Genomic DNA, 18,312 nt, shown 5'->3' on the forward strand with positions numbered 1-18,312 from the left:
TTGAACGTTCAGTCACTGATCCTCTATGCCAGCTCGAGGCAAGAGTGGCATGACTCATGGGTGAGCCTGCCCCTCCTACGCAGTTCCCGCACAGCCACCCTCTGGGCTGTGAAGGTGCAGTGGTGACTGCCCATGGGCGGGGATCTCAGTTCCACTATTGCCATCTGTGGGCTCATGGGCTTGCGAATTCCAAACATCCTTCCCTGTCAATGGTGTCCACCCAGCCCATGTGTCATATTCCACCCCTGTATGCATCTTGTTTGTCTTGTCTGTTTACCTCCCCAACCTACCTCCCAAAATATACCTACTTCCCCTACCCCACATTCCACTCTCACCTGAAAAAAAAATGGGCAATCTGCTCCCACAAAAAAATTATGCCCCATACATAGCTGCCCATTTTGCACATATGTCCACTGGACACATAAACTGAAATTTAATTGGCAGTACAACATACTTCGTTGTCCTCACCCCTCTCTCATGGGTGGAAGGTTTCAAATTTCCCTCCAAATTACTAGTATATGCACAGCTGTTGCTGTTAAAGAAATGGGCAGCTATGGACCTTCCCTACACCCATCCTGCACATCCCTAGCTGTTTTCCCTACTGTCTTTCCCTCTTTGTGCCCCTTTTTCACCACTGTCCTATCTTCCCATTTTCTTTTCTTTCAAAGAAATGAGCACGGGGTTTAGCGGGAGTAAGCAGTTTTAAGCAGTAGTTAGCGGGTTTGCGCGAGTGTGAGCTTGTGTGCGCTTAGCTAAGTATTGCTAAGCATCATGCAAAGCCGCACAAACCCGCTTACAACTGCTTAAAAGTGTCTTAGTCACCCTGCATGTGAGGGCCCTTGTTCTGCTCAGCAGCAAAATAAAAAAACACTGTCAGTCTCAAACCCCGGACCTTATATACACTAGATTGCATGAAATACCATTAAGCCACAGTAGATATATTGCAGGTTGTTGCTGAAATATATATATATATATCATACATCAGAATGAGTGAATGTAAAGGAAAGATAGGGATGCCATAACACAAAACCTGTTCTGTGGAACTTTACCAGCAGTTGTTGTGGAATTGCATTACATGACTGTGATAATAGAACCAGCCATTTTAGCAGTAAATAATGTTACAGCAGCACTTTACAACCCTCACACAGTATCATAGCAGGACAATCCCCACCCAAATGTACAAAATACCTGTGTGTTCAAGGTCCAGCAAGGATGTAGGTAGGCATACTCAGTACTGGAATTGTCCAGTTTTCATGAGCATCTTGTGCTAATGTCAACAAAAAAAACACAAACTGAGCAGAAGTGATTACATTAATATCCACAGTTTAGCAGTTCACAAACAGTTCATGTGCCAAATGAAAACATCTCAATAACTACATATGTATGGCAGCTAATTGTATAAGTAGAAAAGAAACTACATACTCCCATGCATCTTGTGTTAGCATTTGTAGAGGTGAATACAATTCTACATTGACAACTGTGTACTGGAAGTGGCAACATTCAGGTCTGAGTACAACATTCAAATCACTGGCTGCACCCCTAGCATCAGATACAAGAAGTATACCAACCTTCTGACTTATACAACGGTGTCCACAGCAAACAAGCATGGTCCCCACTTTGGAAAGCTGAAAGGGCTATGCCTACCTGACTTAACAATTTATAGCATTGGGTTGCTATGACAGTGAGTACTGCAAGTACCACACAGTAGGCTGCATGCAATTGCCAAATGGTCACCAACAATTGGTGCAGAGGCCATCACATGCACATGTGCAGATACCTATAAAAGCAGGCTGTACTTGCTGTTCACACATGCAATCATTTAATTGCAGGTACGGACAGAGAGAGTGAGAGAGAGAGAGAGACGCAGACAACAGCAACAGAAAAAAAAACAAAAGATATAAAAGAAAATATATTAAAAAAAAATTACATATTGAAAAAAAAGATAAAAAGTATATATTGAAAAATAAAAAATATATTGAAAAAAAATAAGATATATAAAAAAAACCTTACAAAACACACAGACCTGACTAATACAAACACATACAAAGGAAAGGTATGTAACAGATATGTATTTATTGGCATGTAGTAGATGTTTTTGAAGAGTACTCTACATAGTTTGAATCATCCATATGTGGCAGCAGTACGTATCTATGCACAGATGCCCTGCATAACTACTGCCATGGAGAAATCAGTGTGTAGCTGTGTGCAATGGGATATGACTGTGACATATGTAGTTCAGCATTAAATGTCAAACATCTGATCCATGTTATCTGTGTTCTGTACAGTAGTGTGCACAATGTCTGTTTGGGGGAGTAGCGCATACAGTTAAATAAACATGGATGTGACAGAGTAACAAATGCATGATAGTCATATTAAAATGTAGCTTAGCATTGGCAACAGCTGTGCCAGGCTAGTATGCTAATCTAGCATTTGCAGCTATATATACACACTCTAATATTACTGTGTGCTCACATGTGACACCTGTTCATGTTGCAGGAAGGCCCAACAGGTCAGCCGTGAGGTACATGGACTTACAACAGTGTGGTCCTTGTGTGTGTATGGCACACACATATGGAGAGATCTGTCTGTGTCAGATATATTAGCATCTGTACATGTGCATAGAGCAAGGGATATACTGCAACTGTTTGTGAAAGGTGGACATATATATGCTGTTGAAGGTTGTTATGTGCATATTTCTATGCAGGTTGTAGTGTGTGGCAAACAAGGCAGCATACAGTGCTGGTATATGACATGTGGTGGTTAAACGCTGTGGGTATGATTCATCAGGTTTGCAGTGTTGCAGCCAGTGAGGCCTGCTAAAGCTACATGGGCTGAGAACACCTTCAATGCATTCCGCACAACACTGTGCAATATTATGACATAACTGTATACCTCACAACCTTCACATAATTGATATTCCCACCATGAAAGGTGGACTGTATATGTGCCTATATGTATATCTATATGTACACCAATGGATGTTTATATGTATGTGTATATATATATATATATATATATATATATATATATATAGAGAGAGAGAGAGAGAGAGAAAGAGACAGGGTCATATTTACTGCAACAGATGCCTGGTGACAAAGCCATGGACTCAAGCTCAATGTTGACACTGCATTGGCATCCCTTCTTGCAAAAACTCTGTGCCCATTAGCTACCACATAGGTGGTAGTCTACTTAACACCAAAGGTGTGATAAGAGACCATGGGACACAGGTGGACAGTAGTCTCCCCTTTGATAATCACAGTGCCGCACTAGTCATGTAATCTGTCTACGTGGCACACATCATCACAAAAGGCGTGTCATCCAGGGAAATATAGCTCAGTGTTCCCCTCTACTCAACACACATAAAACCCATTATAGAGTACAATGCCCCATTTGGTATGTACCTCACAAGACATCTACAGCAACTGGAAAGGACACAGACATACCTCACAAAGAGTAATACCGGCCTCAAACAGATGCCCTATGCAGACCGTCTCACAAAACCACAGCTAGATTGTGTCGCATACCGCCTACCCAGAGGTTACCTCTGCCTAACATACAAAGCTATGTTAAACCCAGAGCTGTTGGACATGCTCCACGTAAACAGATCACAATCTCTATGAGCTACATGCTCTAGGGACCTAAACCTTGTCACCTCAATAAACAGCACATGCTGGAGGGATAGATTCCTATCTCAGAGACATCCCATACACTGGAACAAACTACCTATCAATAGCAAACAAAGCTCCTAATTAGCAGTCGTCATAAATAATCCTGATGATTGTATGGGAGATAGGAAATACACCCCGGGAATCACCTCTGTGGCTCTGCTTGACAGGGCCATGTGAAATGAAATTACCTGTGTGTCAAAGGACAGGGTAGCGTATGGCTAGACATCTATAGGCCCTAGGCCCAATAGCCTATTACCTACCTATGAACCGATACACACCCACATGTACTTGTTGCAATAATTGCTATGTGAGGTTGACTGAGTGTGATGGTGAATGTGTTGGTGAATGTGTCAGAGTTCTGTATATGTGTGATAGCTAAGTGGGAAACTGTTTCTGTCATGGTATTATGTGTCCTAGCTGTGATCCCAGAAAAAGATGTGTATGTAACTACTGACACACAGTACTGTATGGTACACAGGTAAAGGTCATCTCGGTTGCCATACCTTTGTGTCTGGTATGAATGTCTGATGTGTGTGTGGGTATGCCTGTACCATGGCCTCGGTCATATGTGTGTTACAGGATATAAGTGCGTATCTAGCAACATGTATAGTCTAGTACAGCAGTACGAATGTGCACATATGTTAGGCAAGGGTTTGCCATCAACGACTAGTGTGGTATACTGTTAATATTGTGACTTGACTTTACAATCATTGCAATGGACTACGTGTTTCTTTATGCATTAGCTTGATATATATATATACCTCCTGTGGCTAGGTGGTGCATTGTGTCGCATACAGTGTGCCATGTACTGTTGTATAGTCTTACATACTGGTTTATCTTTGTTGCTGTGCAAAACATGGTTTGATATATAGAGTGTGCCAGGCACTGTCAGGCAGCTGTGGGTTGAGCACTGATATGTGGTATTGAAAGTGTGTATCCTCTGACAGCCAATAGGTTGCTATATATGGCAGTTAAATATCTGTACTTTAGAATGTTAAGTGTGCCACATGTCTTGCTCACACATATTGTTTCATTGTCTTCCAGGGTCATGGCCCACCATCGTAATCCCTCATATAGCCCAGCAGAGGAGGAACTGATTACAACCAGCTTGGTTCAGCACTATGCCCTGCTGTTCTGAAGAACCAGCCAGGACCAGCATGAGTGGACTGCACTGTGGCAAGATCTTGTCCATAGGGTAAATGACATAGGCATGCATAACCGGACATATAAGCAGGTACTCCATTACTGCAGTGATTTAATTAGACATGTAAGGCAGCGTGCGTCTAATATCCATAGACAACAGCTTGCCACAGGTGGTGGGATAGCCATCCATCCCCCCCTCACCAGAGTGGAGGAGCTGCTCCTGAGCCAGGTGGCTCCTGGCCAACAACAACAGCAACAACTAACATGTATCATCATGGAGACCGGAGCCACCAAGCAAGTTGACACGGAGAGTGCAGGTAACATGGCATAGCTGTAGACTACTGTTACCTCTATTGGTAGATCATGCTTATGTGAGATGTGTACTGTGTAGTTAGAAGATGTGGTGCCTAGTGTTGTGCAATACTAATAATTAGGAATATAATATGCAGGCCTGTGACTGTCAACCGTTGTACTACTGTAAGATTGCAAACACACAGTAGCAATGCCACAGTTGTTGCCACTGACAAACTGTCTCATATCCTTGTAGGTCCCTCTGGGACCACAAAAGTACCTCACCAAAAGGATCAAGGGTCTCCAACATATGTCTTATTCTGCCAGACTAAAGAAACTTCAGCTCTATTCAGTAGCATACCGCCTGCTCAGAGGTGATCTCTGCCTGACGTACAAGGCCATGTCCAATCAGGATCTGATGGACATGCTCCACCTCAAAAAATCCAAATCCATCAGGACCACGAGAACTAAAGACTTAAACCTCGGCACAAGTATGAATAGGACATGCTGGAGGGATAGATTCATAACCCAGAGGCTTCCCATGCTTTGGAACAGGATCCCAGTTCGTATTAGGCAGAGCCCCTCACTGACTCTCTTCAAGAGAAATCTTGATGAGTGGATGGGAGATCGTAAGTTTACCCCAGGGGTCACATCTGTGTCACTGCTAGACAGGGGCACAGTAAACTAATTCTATTATATAAGGGGACCTTCATTGTGTCACTACTAGACAGAGGCACAGTATTCTAGATTTATTATGTACATTTTTGTACCATTTCATGGGGTGGCAAAAGCCACATCACTATGGCTAGGCTTACAAATGCCCCAGGGCAGATAGCCTAGTACTATACTATGAAACTATGAAACTATGGTGTGACAGCAAGGCAGCAGACCCATGCTGGTGAGTGTGTTCTACAATTAATATTGCTAATTAAATGTGCATGTCATAGGTGAGGTGTAGGCCATGTACATGTCACACACCTGCACATAATGCATGCTGTGCATGTTTGCAGTGAGACTATGCACATCTCAGTAATGTGAGTAGCTGCCTCAAATACATGCAATACACAGAGCATCCCACACACATGTGGCAACACTGTAGTGGACATTGGATAAGCAGAGTCGATACACATGAACACAACATACACAACTGTGTCATATGCATTACACGTTAACATGCTACACATGGTGTATCCAGACACCCGCTGTAAGGTCACACTCCAGTATCCCAAATGTCATCCACACAGCACGCATAATATACCTGAGGGGTAGGGGCCTCTCATGTGGCTGTGCGACACTCTTCAACACATAAAACATTCATGTTAGGGAATGCCCCCTATTGGGCACCTTACAAACCCATGTAACAACTGGCTGTGAAATGATGAATGTAGCCATGGTACTGCAGTTCAGGTACAGCATGCTATGTGCCGGTCTGGCACACATTAGTAGCCTTGAGTGACCACATGATGCTGCATGATGATGGCTTATGGTACTACACCCCATCCAGTTACAGTGACCACAGTACTACACATAGCATTAATTGCTATGCACCTCAATGTTGTGTGTGTGTGCAAACATATGCACCTATACACAATATGCATAGCAATCACAATTTGTACAAAGTGACACACATATGTCTTGTAATGCTATTGAGTGTATAGGTCACATGACACACATTGTGTATGTGTGATGTTTAATGTTGCAGTTGTGTTGTAGCATGCCATGTCATGGCTGGCACTGGCATGTCCACAATATGTCCTACACTCATCATAACCACTGTACAATGACTATGTTGATCAATGGTATTCCATCAGGTATACATGCACCACTCATCCTGTGTGTATACATAGCATGCATGTGCTAAACCTGTGTCCACAATTATCTGCTAAAGACACAGATGCTCTAATCAGAAATGGATATCTATGTGACACACAGATACACATCCAGCCATGGTATGTATACCTGTGAGTGATGGGGCACAGGACATTGCAGAGCTTTTAATACTTGCACAGCAATGTTGTGTCCATGTACACATTGCTTTCCAGGGTGAGGCCAATCACTGAACAACAACACACATGCATCAAAGCCATGTATACTGTTATTAGCAAAGGCTGTCTACACTCGCACTGCATGCTGTTGAGCAACACACATCCTGCATGCTGACACGTGTGATATAAATGTTTGGCTTGTGATACTGTACCCCACCATTACCCGCTATTGAGTATGTTCTGGATTGCTGGTGGTGTGTCTGTGTGTGTGTGTGTGTGTGTGTGTGTGTGTGTGTGTGTGTGTGTGTGTGTGTGTGTGTGTGTGTGTGTGTACATGTGTGCATGTGTGCATGTGTTCATGTGTTCATGTTTGCATGTGTGCATGTGTTCATATGTTCATGTGGTCATGTGTGCATGTGTGCATGTGTTCATGTGTGCATGTGTTCATGTGTGCATGTGCTCATGTGTTCATGTGTGCATGTGTACATGTGTTCATGTGTGCATGTGTGCATGTGTTCATGTATGCATGTGTGCCGACATCATGTACAGGTCATAAAGTGTGTTTCCTGTCTTCCTCTCACAGGTGCTTAGCTTGGGCTGGTTCACTGCAGCAGGGAAACTGATGTCACTGAGCAAAATAGTGATAATGATGATAGGTGTGTTGAGGCACAGGCATATTTGCCAGGGTCTGTCGTTGGGCCACCAATCGACAGTACACAAGTGTCCACCCCATCCATGCACACAGTCACACTGCCAATACATCTATCACCAATGCCCTTAGCTGAGGGACAGCGTACAGTTGGCATTGGCCAGGACAGTGTGGTATCTATGGCACATGCATCCCGACACAGCAGCCATACCCAGATGCATGTTTCAGGCTGTCATGGAGACACAGGCACGTATGGAACAGTACACCAGACAGGGACTAAGGGCACAGAGGGCACATACCGCCGTAATTGACAGTATCCGTGACCTAGAAGGTGCCATCCGTAATTACACTGAGGTCACTGATAGACGTTGGGGTGAGACATTAGATGTCCTCCGCAATGTCATGTCCATGTGGCAGGACAGTGCGGGACAGTTGAGTCGTCAACGTGGATGTATGCCAGCAACATCAGCAGCTGGCAGTCACCGCAGACGTCCCTCAAGTCACAGACGCTCCTGTAGTGTCAGTACCAGCCCCAGCAATGTTGGGGGTGGGCTGTCCATAGAATGTCCTAGAAGACCATGTGCACATGGCTCTGGACAGTCCCAGCAGGGACCTGGGTCCAGTGTACATCCATCTACCTCTGGGGATAGTATCCAGTCTGGCTTAGTACCTGATAGTGTCAGTAGCACCCCTGCCAGGCACAGGTACCGTATCCATGGCCAGAGATGGTGATCTGTAAAGCCTGGCAGGTACAGTCTGTGGCTGTCCTACAAATACTCGTATATGGCAGCCACATGGCGGAGCTGTGTGCATGCAGACACACATAAACCAGACACCTAGGGCTAACACATACCTACACACATTACATCAACATTGGCCCATGGCAGTACTCTTGGCCCTCACACACACACACACACACACACACACACACACACACACACACACACATACATGTCGATTGTATAGCTCACTGTAGGCCTCTGGCAAACCAACAACACACCCTGTGCATATGATGAAACCTGTGCCACCTCCTGTCATCTGTAACATTGATGCAGGAACAGGCTACCATGGTGCTGATGCACAGGGTGAGTTTATAGCAGTATAGCAATGTTAGCATGTTGTCAGCAGTAGAGTGTAATGATATGCTTGAAGGTGTAGCTGAGCAGGCATGATGCATTAAAGCTATGATTGTTAATGTAGTATTGTTTACACCAGTATTAGTTCTAATAGTGTATTGTCCACCCACGTGCCACTTGGCTGATGTGTGTAGTATTGGCAGCATGTGTTAGTGAGTGGACAGTATGTGTGGGATGTGTGTAGCACAGATTTGCAGGTGTACATTTGTGAACATGGTGGAGGTGCACTGTTTGCATGTACATGCACAGTGGACACATGAGCAGGGTGACATATCCTGTATTACACAGTAACACTCCATAGTTTCTATTGGCAGCCAGTATGCATTGTACAACATACATTTGGAACTTGACTACACATGTGTGTATGACATGGTTTGACACTGTGCTGTGGGTGATACTGTTACTATCTGTCATTGCTTTGCATTCTGGTAGAATACATGCCTTCAACAGCCTGACCATAACCAATCATTAGATGATGTCTTGACAACTGACACACAGATGTAGGACACACAGTAACATTTGGATCCTTCAGGTACTATACTATGCCAGTAACCAGTGGTATTCACCTGCACCCATTACTGAGACCACTCCTGTTTGGCATATAGCTCTCTCTTAGGTACAAGCAATCACAGTAGGGATATGTCCATCCATGTCTGGTAATGCATACTGTGGCCTATAATGCATTCTCCAGATGACACACACAAATCCTCCACAAGGGTATCATACAGACAGATACCTGTTGTCAAACCCATGTTGTAAAGCTATAAGCCAAACAAAGCATAGTCATCCACCTTTACGGAACATAGTATCCCCACAGTACCACATAGGTAGTAGCCACCAACATGAAGAACAGGTACTGATGTGTAAATGCAACCAAGCTCCTTTGATAATCACATTTCCAAAGGTATTTTGAAATCCCTCAGTGGATCACATAAGCAATAAGGGGTCTGCATGCATATCCACAAAGGTTGTTGTACACCTATAATTAATAGCCATCATTGACAGACTTTGCTGTGTTTGAACAGGTCTGACATATACCTCGGCCATAAACCCTCACTCACACAATTCAATAGAAACCGTAATGAGTGTGTGTGACACGGATGACCTAGGCCAGGGATCACTGCAGTGGCTGGCCTTGTCACAAGCATACAGATGTGACCTAAGGTCTGGAAAACAGCAACACACTCTGGCAAAGATGACAGATGTGTTCTAGGAGAAAGCAGGGTTCCCACACATGCAATAATTGAGGTCACATGTACGTATATGTATTTGCCACACAGCTACCTCACATGTGCAATGCACATACTGTTGTCATACTGATATGTCATACAGTAGTAAAAGCAAAACCCACAACCCATTGACTAACAGTGTCACACACACACACTCACCAAGTGCAGGATTCAAACCTCTACCTAACTATTTCATGACACTAGAGGAGTATGCATTAACACAACATGCTATAGACATTACTGTGAGCTCTCTTTTCCACAGGTGTATTTGTAGGATGGTGACATCATCAGACTTGACAAAGATTAGTATACCACTTTTAAGGTGTTTTACTACTCTCCAAAAGGGTTGCTCCTCTCCAAGGAAATCACACACACACTTGTCAAGGACAGGATTCAAACACCTACCTAACTGGTTTATGATGCTACAGGAGTATGCATTTACATGATGCACAATACACATTACTCTGAGTTCTCTTTTCCACAGGTATATTTGTAGGATGGTGATATCATCAGACTTGACAAAGATTAGTATATCACTTTTAAGGTGTTTCAGTACTCTCCAAAAAGGTTGTTCCTCTCCAAGGAGATCACACACAAACAGATACACATAACTAGTCAAGTGGAGAATTCAAACTCTTATCTAACTGGTTTATGATACTACAGGAGTACACATTTACACAACACGCTATACACATTACTGTGAGTTCTGTTTTCCACAGGTATATTTGTAGGATGGTGACATCATTAGACCTGACAAAGATTAGTATACCACTTTTAAGGTATTTGAGTACTGTCCAAAAATGGTGCTCCTCTCCAAGAAGATCACACACAAACAGACACACGCTTGTCAAGTGCAGGATTCAAACCCTTACTTAACTGGTTTATGTTATTACAGGTGTACGCCTTTACATGACATGCTATACACATTACTATGAGCTCTACTTTCCACAGGTATATTTGTAGGATGGTGACATCATCAGACTAGACAAAGTGGGTTACATTAGGTGACATTAGGTGGGCTACATAGAAGGAATGTCTAAACACTTTGGCCATGTGATCATCAAAGGAGAGTTTACTATCTACCTGTGTCCCCAGGGCCTTAATGACTTTCTCCGTACATACTGGAGTACCACCTATGTGGTAATTTGTTTGCACTTTGTTTTAGCCAAAGGGGATGACTATGCATTCTTTGGCATTCTGCTTGAGGGCATTGTTTTGACACCAGGTTTCTGTCTCTTTAAGCCCCTTCTGGAGGATGCGTGTGTCAGCCGTAGAGTCAATTATGGACCACAGTTAGAGGTAATCTGCAAACCTGTTCAGCCATACTCCTCCCATGCTTGCCTGTACCTCTGAGCAGTGTTTACTGAACAGGTGGGCTCCCAGGACCAAGACCTGTGGGATGCCATTTGTGACTGGCTTAGAGTCGGACATGGCACCTGCAACTCTGAACATGTGTGTTTGATCTGCGAGACACTTGGCCACCCATCCTGTGACATAGCCATTAATGTTCAAGCTGGTAAGCGTGTCCATGATGACAGAGTGGGGAATGGTGTAGAAAGTCCTTAGTGAGGTCCAGGTGGGCTGTGTGGACTATTTTCACTTCCATCTATGTCCTTGGTAACTGTTTGAAATAAGTCAACTATGTTTAGGAGGCAGGATCTGCCTTTAACAAGGCAAGGTTGTGTAGAGTCCAGTGTCTGGAGGTCCCCAATGTCTCTGTTTATGGGTTCCATGACAATTTGCTCAGTAGCTTTGTAGACCAGGCTGAGTAGACATATAGGGCAATGGTTTCCAGGTTCTGTTGTGGCACCCCCTTTGTGGAGCTGGATGACTGTTAGTGTATGCTATTCTTTGGGTGCATAGCCTGTGGTATGATTGAGTCTGGACAGTAAATGTAGTTGAGAGTGTAGTTCCTTTTGAGCCTAGTGTAAGATGCAGCCTGGGACACCATCCAGTCCCATTAATGCTGTGTTCTTGGCTTTGGAGAGGGCTGTCTTTACCTGCATGTCCATGAAGTCTGGGGCTCTGCATCCTTCTGTGATGGACACAAGCCCTTTTGGGGGTGATGGGGGGAAGTTTACACTGAATTTGTCCCCCTGGATGTGGGCAATGAAAGTTGGTTCAGTGTATTTCTTGCCATTTGTCAGTAGCTGACAGCATATTTGGAAGTTGACACCTACATGTCTGGTATAGCTACCAAAGGCTTTGTGGTTGTTATTCTTACATTCCTTGGCAATTTGTCTTTAGAAACTATCCTTGGATTATTTTATGAGCGATCATTGTTTCTTCCTAATAATGATCAGTGATGCCTTTCCTTTAGTGAAGTTGGCTCTATCATGTGTTAGTTTCCTCCTTCTGTTGTCTAGCTTATTTATGGGCAATGACCACCAGACTGTTTTCTTATTTTTGGAGGAGTGCATCTTGGTTTTATTTGTGATGTCTCGATCCATGCATCCTTGTAGATGCTCATAGGATGCACTTGTAAATGATTCAGTAGATCATATACCATTATCCTATAGCAAGAGGGCTTTGGAACATTCCACTTTGGTCTTGGGAAGTATGCAGTTTGCTTTTGAAAATGTCTTCACAGTGGTTTCATTGACTGGGTGGGGGTGGGGGTGTGTGGATGTCCAGTGTGATTACTTTATGATCTTATATTACCAGCGAAGGGTTTATCTTTGTTGTGGAACATTGGTAGCCCATGTTGGTGATGATCATGTCCAGTATGTTGTCACCTCTAGTGGGCATGGTGACCAGCTGTTCCAGGGTGTTAAGAGTTTTTAAACTCTAGGAAACATTGGGCAAAGGACGTTGTTCATGAGTAATTCTCCTACTCAATGTTTGGGTAGTTGTAATCTCCTCATATAATGGTGTTTGATAGGACCTTTATATTTTCCACTGTTCTCAGGAATACTGAGTGAGGTTCCTGAAACAAGGTAGGTGATCTGTAGCAGGCTACAATCTGATGAGCAGCTTTGCTCAATGTTAGTTGCACTTGCATGGTCTCCAAGGCCTCATGCTGTGCCACTAACCTGAAGGTGTGGGTATCCATAAGGTAATTGGGTACACCCCTTCCTTTTGTATTTCACTCGTGGTTTTGGGTCCAAAGGTCAGAGGGATTGTGAGTGTTTTACGTGGAGCATGTCCAACAGCTCTGTGTTTGACATAGCTTTGGATGTTAGGCAGTGAACACCTCTGAGTAGGTGATATGCAAGGGAGTACGGATGGAGCATTTTGAGATGGTCTGTGTATGGCATGTATTTCAGGCCACTAATGCTCTTTGTGAGGTATTGCTGCAGGATTTCCAGTTGTTGTAGTTGTTTTGTGAGGTACATAGCAAAAGTGGCGTTGTACTCTATTATAGTTCTAGTGAGTGATGAGTAGAGGGGAACAATGTCCTCTTCTATTCTGCATGAGACACATTTTGTGATGAGGTGTGCCACATAGGAGGGTTTCCTGACTACTGTGAGGATGTGATTATCACAGTTGTGTCCACTGTCCACCTGTGACCCAAGGTCTCTTGTCACACTTTCAGTGTTAAGTATACTACCGCCTATGTTGTAGTTCTTGGCTACAGAGTTTTTAACAAAGGGGATGACAATGCACCTTTTGGCATTGAGCTAGAGCCCATGGCTTTGACAACAGCCATCTGTCTCAGTGAGACACTTTTGTAGGATGTCCACATCTTTAGTGTTTACAATTATGGCTCTTAGTTTGCAGTCCTCTGGAAACTTCAGTAGCCACAGACATTCCATGTTAAAGTTTACTTCAGGGAAGTAGATACTAAACAGGACAAGACCCAGGACTAGAGCCTGTGGTACTGCACTCGTCACTGGTCCAAAGTCATACTTGGAGTCTGCTACTTTCACAGTATGTGTTCTGTCAGTAAGCCTGTTGGCAACCCATCTTGTGACATAGCAATTTATACCTAGTTTAGTGGGTTTATCTATGTTTCCAGAGTGTGGGGTGGTGTTGTAAACTGTGGCGGGATCTACATAGGCTGTGCGAACCACCTTACCCTTGTCTACGGTTCTGGTGACTGCTTCAATGTCATCTATCAGGTTTAGGAGACATGATCTGCACTTTACAAACCCAACATGGTTGTGGTCCAGGGTTTGGGGATTACCAATGTAATTTTTTATAAGTTGTATGATGATACATTCCATGGCCTTGAAGAGCAGGCTCATCAGGCTAATGGGGCACTAGTTTCTGGGGTCCATGGTGTCTCCACCCTTGTGTAGTGGGATAACCGTCACTGTGCACCATCCAGCAGGCACAAAGCATGAGGTGAGGCTATGACTGCACATGGTACATCACTGTGGTGCCTGTTCGTTCTGTGGTTTGTGTAGAACACAGCCTGGAAAGTTATTTGGTCCCATGGCTGCTGTGATACTGGCTTTGGAGAGTGTTTTTTACCTGTGCAGCCATGATGACAGCAACTTTGCAGTCTTCCATTATAGAGATGTGCTCTTTCATGGGTGAGAGGGGGGGGGTAAAGTTAACACTGATCCTATCTGCCAGGATGTTGGCAATATCAGTTGGGTCTGTATATTTAGTAATAAACCACAACCAAGAAACTTGAGAAACACAAAGGAAAATAGGAGTCCACAAATCGCAAATACCAGTTCCACAGACGTTTATTAGTTAGCGCTTTCATGCACGACAAATACATGCACTTCTTCAGACATTTAAACTTACAAACACTAAAGCTTTAAATCACATTAAATTATGACGTTACAAAAACGTTAGCACCATTAAACAATTAATTGAATAATTGAACCTACTCCAATTGAATAAAATAAAGTAAAAGAAGTATAATACCAGAAGCATAACTAAAAATTTAAAAAACATATATCCTGTTACTTTAAATTCAACACTATTATTTTTTAGTTTTTTAGTTTTTAAAATAAAACTACACTCTCCCATGCATCAAATAGAAAACATAATCTATATATGGTATATATTATAAACATATAGATCATAACCAATGCATTCACTATGCATGAACATAATATGTAAAAAATATATACATGTCACTACATATAAAAATGTAACTATCAACGTTCCAAAGCACTTAATCTGAGCAAACATTTAATGGAACAGATATCATTAATTCCTGGGTATACGTGTGCATTAGTACGTAACTGCCATAACAGTTCTTGTTCCTCTAATCTAAGATGCCAAGGACCTCTCCTAGGGTTCTTAGGGACACTTTGCACCACCACAAATAAAAAACTATGTGTATTAAACTCAATAATATGTCTAGCCAATGCGTTCGTCTGAACGCGTCTGGATATAGCATATAAATGTTCGTATATGCGTTGTTTGAGTTGACGTTCAGTTTTACCCAAGTAAAATAAAGGGCACGATTCACATTTAGCCATGTAAACAATACCTTGACTTTCACAGTTATATTTGTCATCGATGGAATACTGAAAACCATTAATGTCAAAGAAGGGTCCCGTCGATATGTATTTACAATATTTACATCGGCCGCATTTGAACATTCCTTTTATATTTTTATGTTTTTTGTACGGGACCTCAAATAATTTTTTCAAGTTAGATCCTTTTTTAAAAGTGATCAAAGGTTTAGGTCCAAGTACTTTCATTAATGCTCCTTCTTGCATAATAAGGCCTCAATTAGAATATATGATGTGTCGTACATCTTGTGAGATACCATTAAACTGCGTCGAAAAACTAGTAATATACCTACTATTGTCTGCTATTGTTGGTAAATCATGTTGAGAAGTTGAAACAACATCCAAATCAATGTCATTGACCAAAACGTACCCAGAGGTCAAAATCGCACCTAAAAGTCTCCGTGTTCTCTTAGATACTACCTCATTAATTAAAGACTTAACCAAAGCTACAGGATATCCACGATTGACAAACATATTAAATAAAAGATTACATTCTATATTGAAATCGTCGTCATGCGAACACATCCTTGAGGCTCTAACTAGCTGGCCCTTAACCACGCCCCTTTTCTGAAAAAAAAGGATGATTGCTTCCAAAATGCAAAAAAGAATTACTATAAAATGGTTTTCGATATATGGCAGTTCTAAATCTATAATTGGCCACATCTTTGGTCAAAAGTATGTCCAGAAAATTAATTGTTTCATTATTGAAACAAAATGTAAATTCTAAAAAAGACGTAAAAGTGGACATGAACATCACTAACTTTTGAGCCTCTTCATAGTTACCTTTAATAATAAAGAACATGTCGTCTTGGTAACGCGTATACCAGACGACAATGTCTTTGAAGAATTGATGTGGAAATAAGTAAGAACGTTCCCAAAACGCCATGACCGAATTGGCAAAGCTGCCACCACATGGGGAGCCCATGGCAATACCTGACTTCTGCAAGAAAAGGTCACCTTTAAACATAAAATAATTGTTAGTAAGGACTATGTCAAGTAAAGAGAGAATCAAATCAATGTCTTGACCTGGAATTCGTTTTAAAAGTAAAAATTCCCTGACCCATTCCAAACCTACACTTTGTGGAATAACAGTGTATAAATCTTTTATATCCACAGTGAGAAACGCATAAGAAGCGTCAAAGGGAATTTTATTTAGATGTTCCAACACATACCATGAATCACGGCAGATCTGGCTTTCCATTTTTAATACCTCTTTCAGTCTGGAGTCAACCCACTTTGCACAAGCATATGTAATGGATTTGCGCCCGTCTATAATTGGTCGCAAAGGAGGATCCTGCATGTTCTTGTGCAATTTGGGGACCCCAAAGATAACTGGTGTTAGAGGAGCCTGCATATTTAAATAATGATAAGTATCAATAGATATACTAGCATCAATGAATAAATCATTTAACTGTGACTTAATACTTTGATAAGCTTGGTTAAACTCGTTCAGTGATACTTTAACATAATTGGATGTTAATAACATTTTATACATCCTATTAGAATAATCTACCTCATCCATAAAAACAGCCCCTCCTCCTTTGTCGGGTTGCATTACCCTGATTTTATGGGCTTTAACATATTCAATAAACTCCCTTTGTGCTGAAGAGATATTATTCTGGTCAATGCCCAAGTTACAATGGTGATGGGCTACCAAAGATCTAAAATGAATTTCTGTCATTTTCTCAAATAAAGCTAAATTGCTGTCTAACTGGGGGTTGAAAGTACTTGTCACATATTCACTTGTAGAAGAATAATTACAATTGTTAAACATGATACTTAAATTTAACTTGCGAACAAAAACTTTCAAATCACATAACAAGCGGCCCAAATTGGGCTTCATGTTAGGGACAAAGTTAAACCCTTTTGTCAGAAATTCGACCATATCTAGAGGAATACTCATAGATGAAAAATTGTAGACATTAAAATCACCGTTAGTACTGTGAAGTATTGTTAAATTATCCAAAATGTCCATCTCAGTTACCTCCTGCGCCGATTGTTTTTCCTGCGCTGCGTTTTGTTCGGATAACATACATTGGATGTCACTTGAGCATTCCCCTTGTGAAAACCCTGGTTGTTATTGGTATTATTGACATTTGTTTGATTGTAATTCCTATTTTTAATTCGATCACTTTGCCGCAGCTCATTGTCCGTTGGAATATTACGCACTTGTGGTGGAGATGTGATGTCATCAGGGGGAGACAAAGTTGTTAGACTAGTTTCCAAGGTAACTGAAGATCCCATAGCGTCCTGGTTATATGTTTGTGGTGGATCAGGGTAAGCTCGATGTTGTTGATATGCAAGCTTATCCCTGTTAAGTTTACGATGTTTAGTGTCCATAATTTTCAATAACAAAGACTCAATGCTTGAAAAAATTCTCTTATAGTCGTATTGATAACGATCGAAATCAGGATCCATTACAATTGCATTGTCTAAAGACTCCAGTTGTTATTGTAGTTCAAGCATCTGCTTGTCATACTGTTGAACTAATAATTCCAAAAAGTCAATGCCTTGCTTATCAAACAATTGTATGAGTTGGTGGTGGAATTAAGAATTTTTGACCACCCCTGATGGATATTTCCACTGTCGCAAACCTTTGGGAATTATACGAAGCCTAATACATTCCCTAAGGTACAATATTTCAGTTTGCAACTTTTTATATTTTAATAGTTTAAAATCGAATTCTTTCAAGCGTAGAACAATGTCATTATTTAATGCAGATTGTATTCCATTTTGAGGGCAATTCGCCATGTCCGAGCCATCAAAAATATTGGGTAATTTAATAAAGTCC

Source organism: Protopterus annectens, chromosome 3.part1, assembly GCF_019279795.1.
Source record: "Protopterus annectens isolate FY-2018-M chromosome 3.part1, PAN1.0, whole genome shotgun sequence".
NCBI classification, from domain to species: Eukaryota; Metazoa; Chordata; order Ceratodontiformes; family Protopteridae; genus Protopterus; species Protopterus annectens.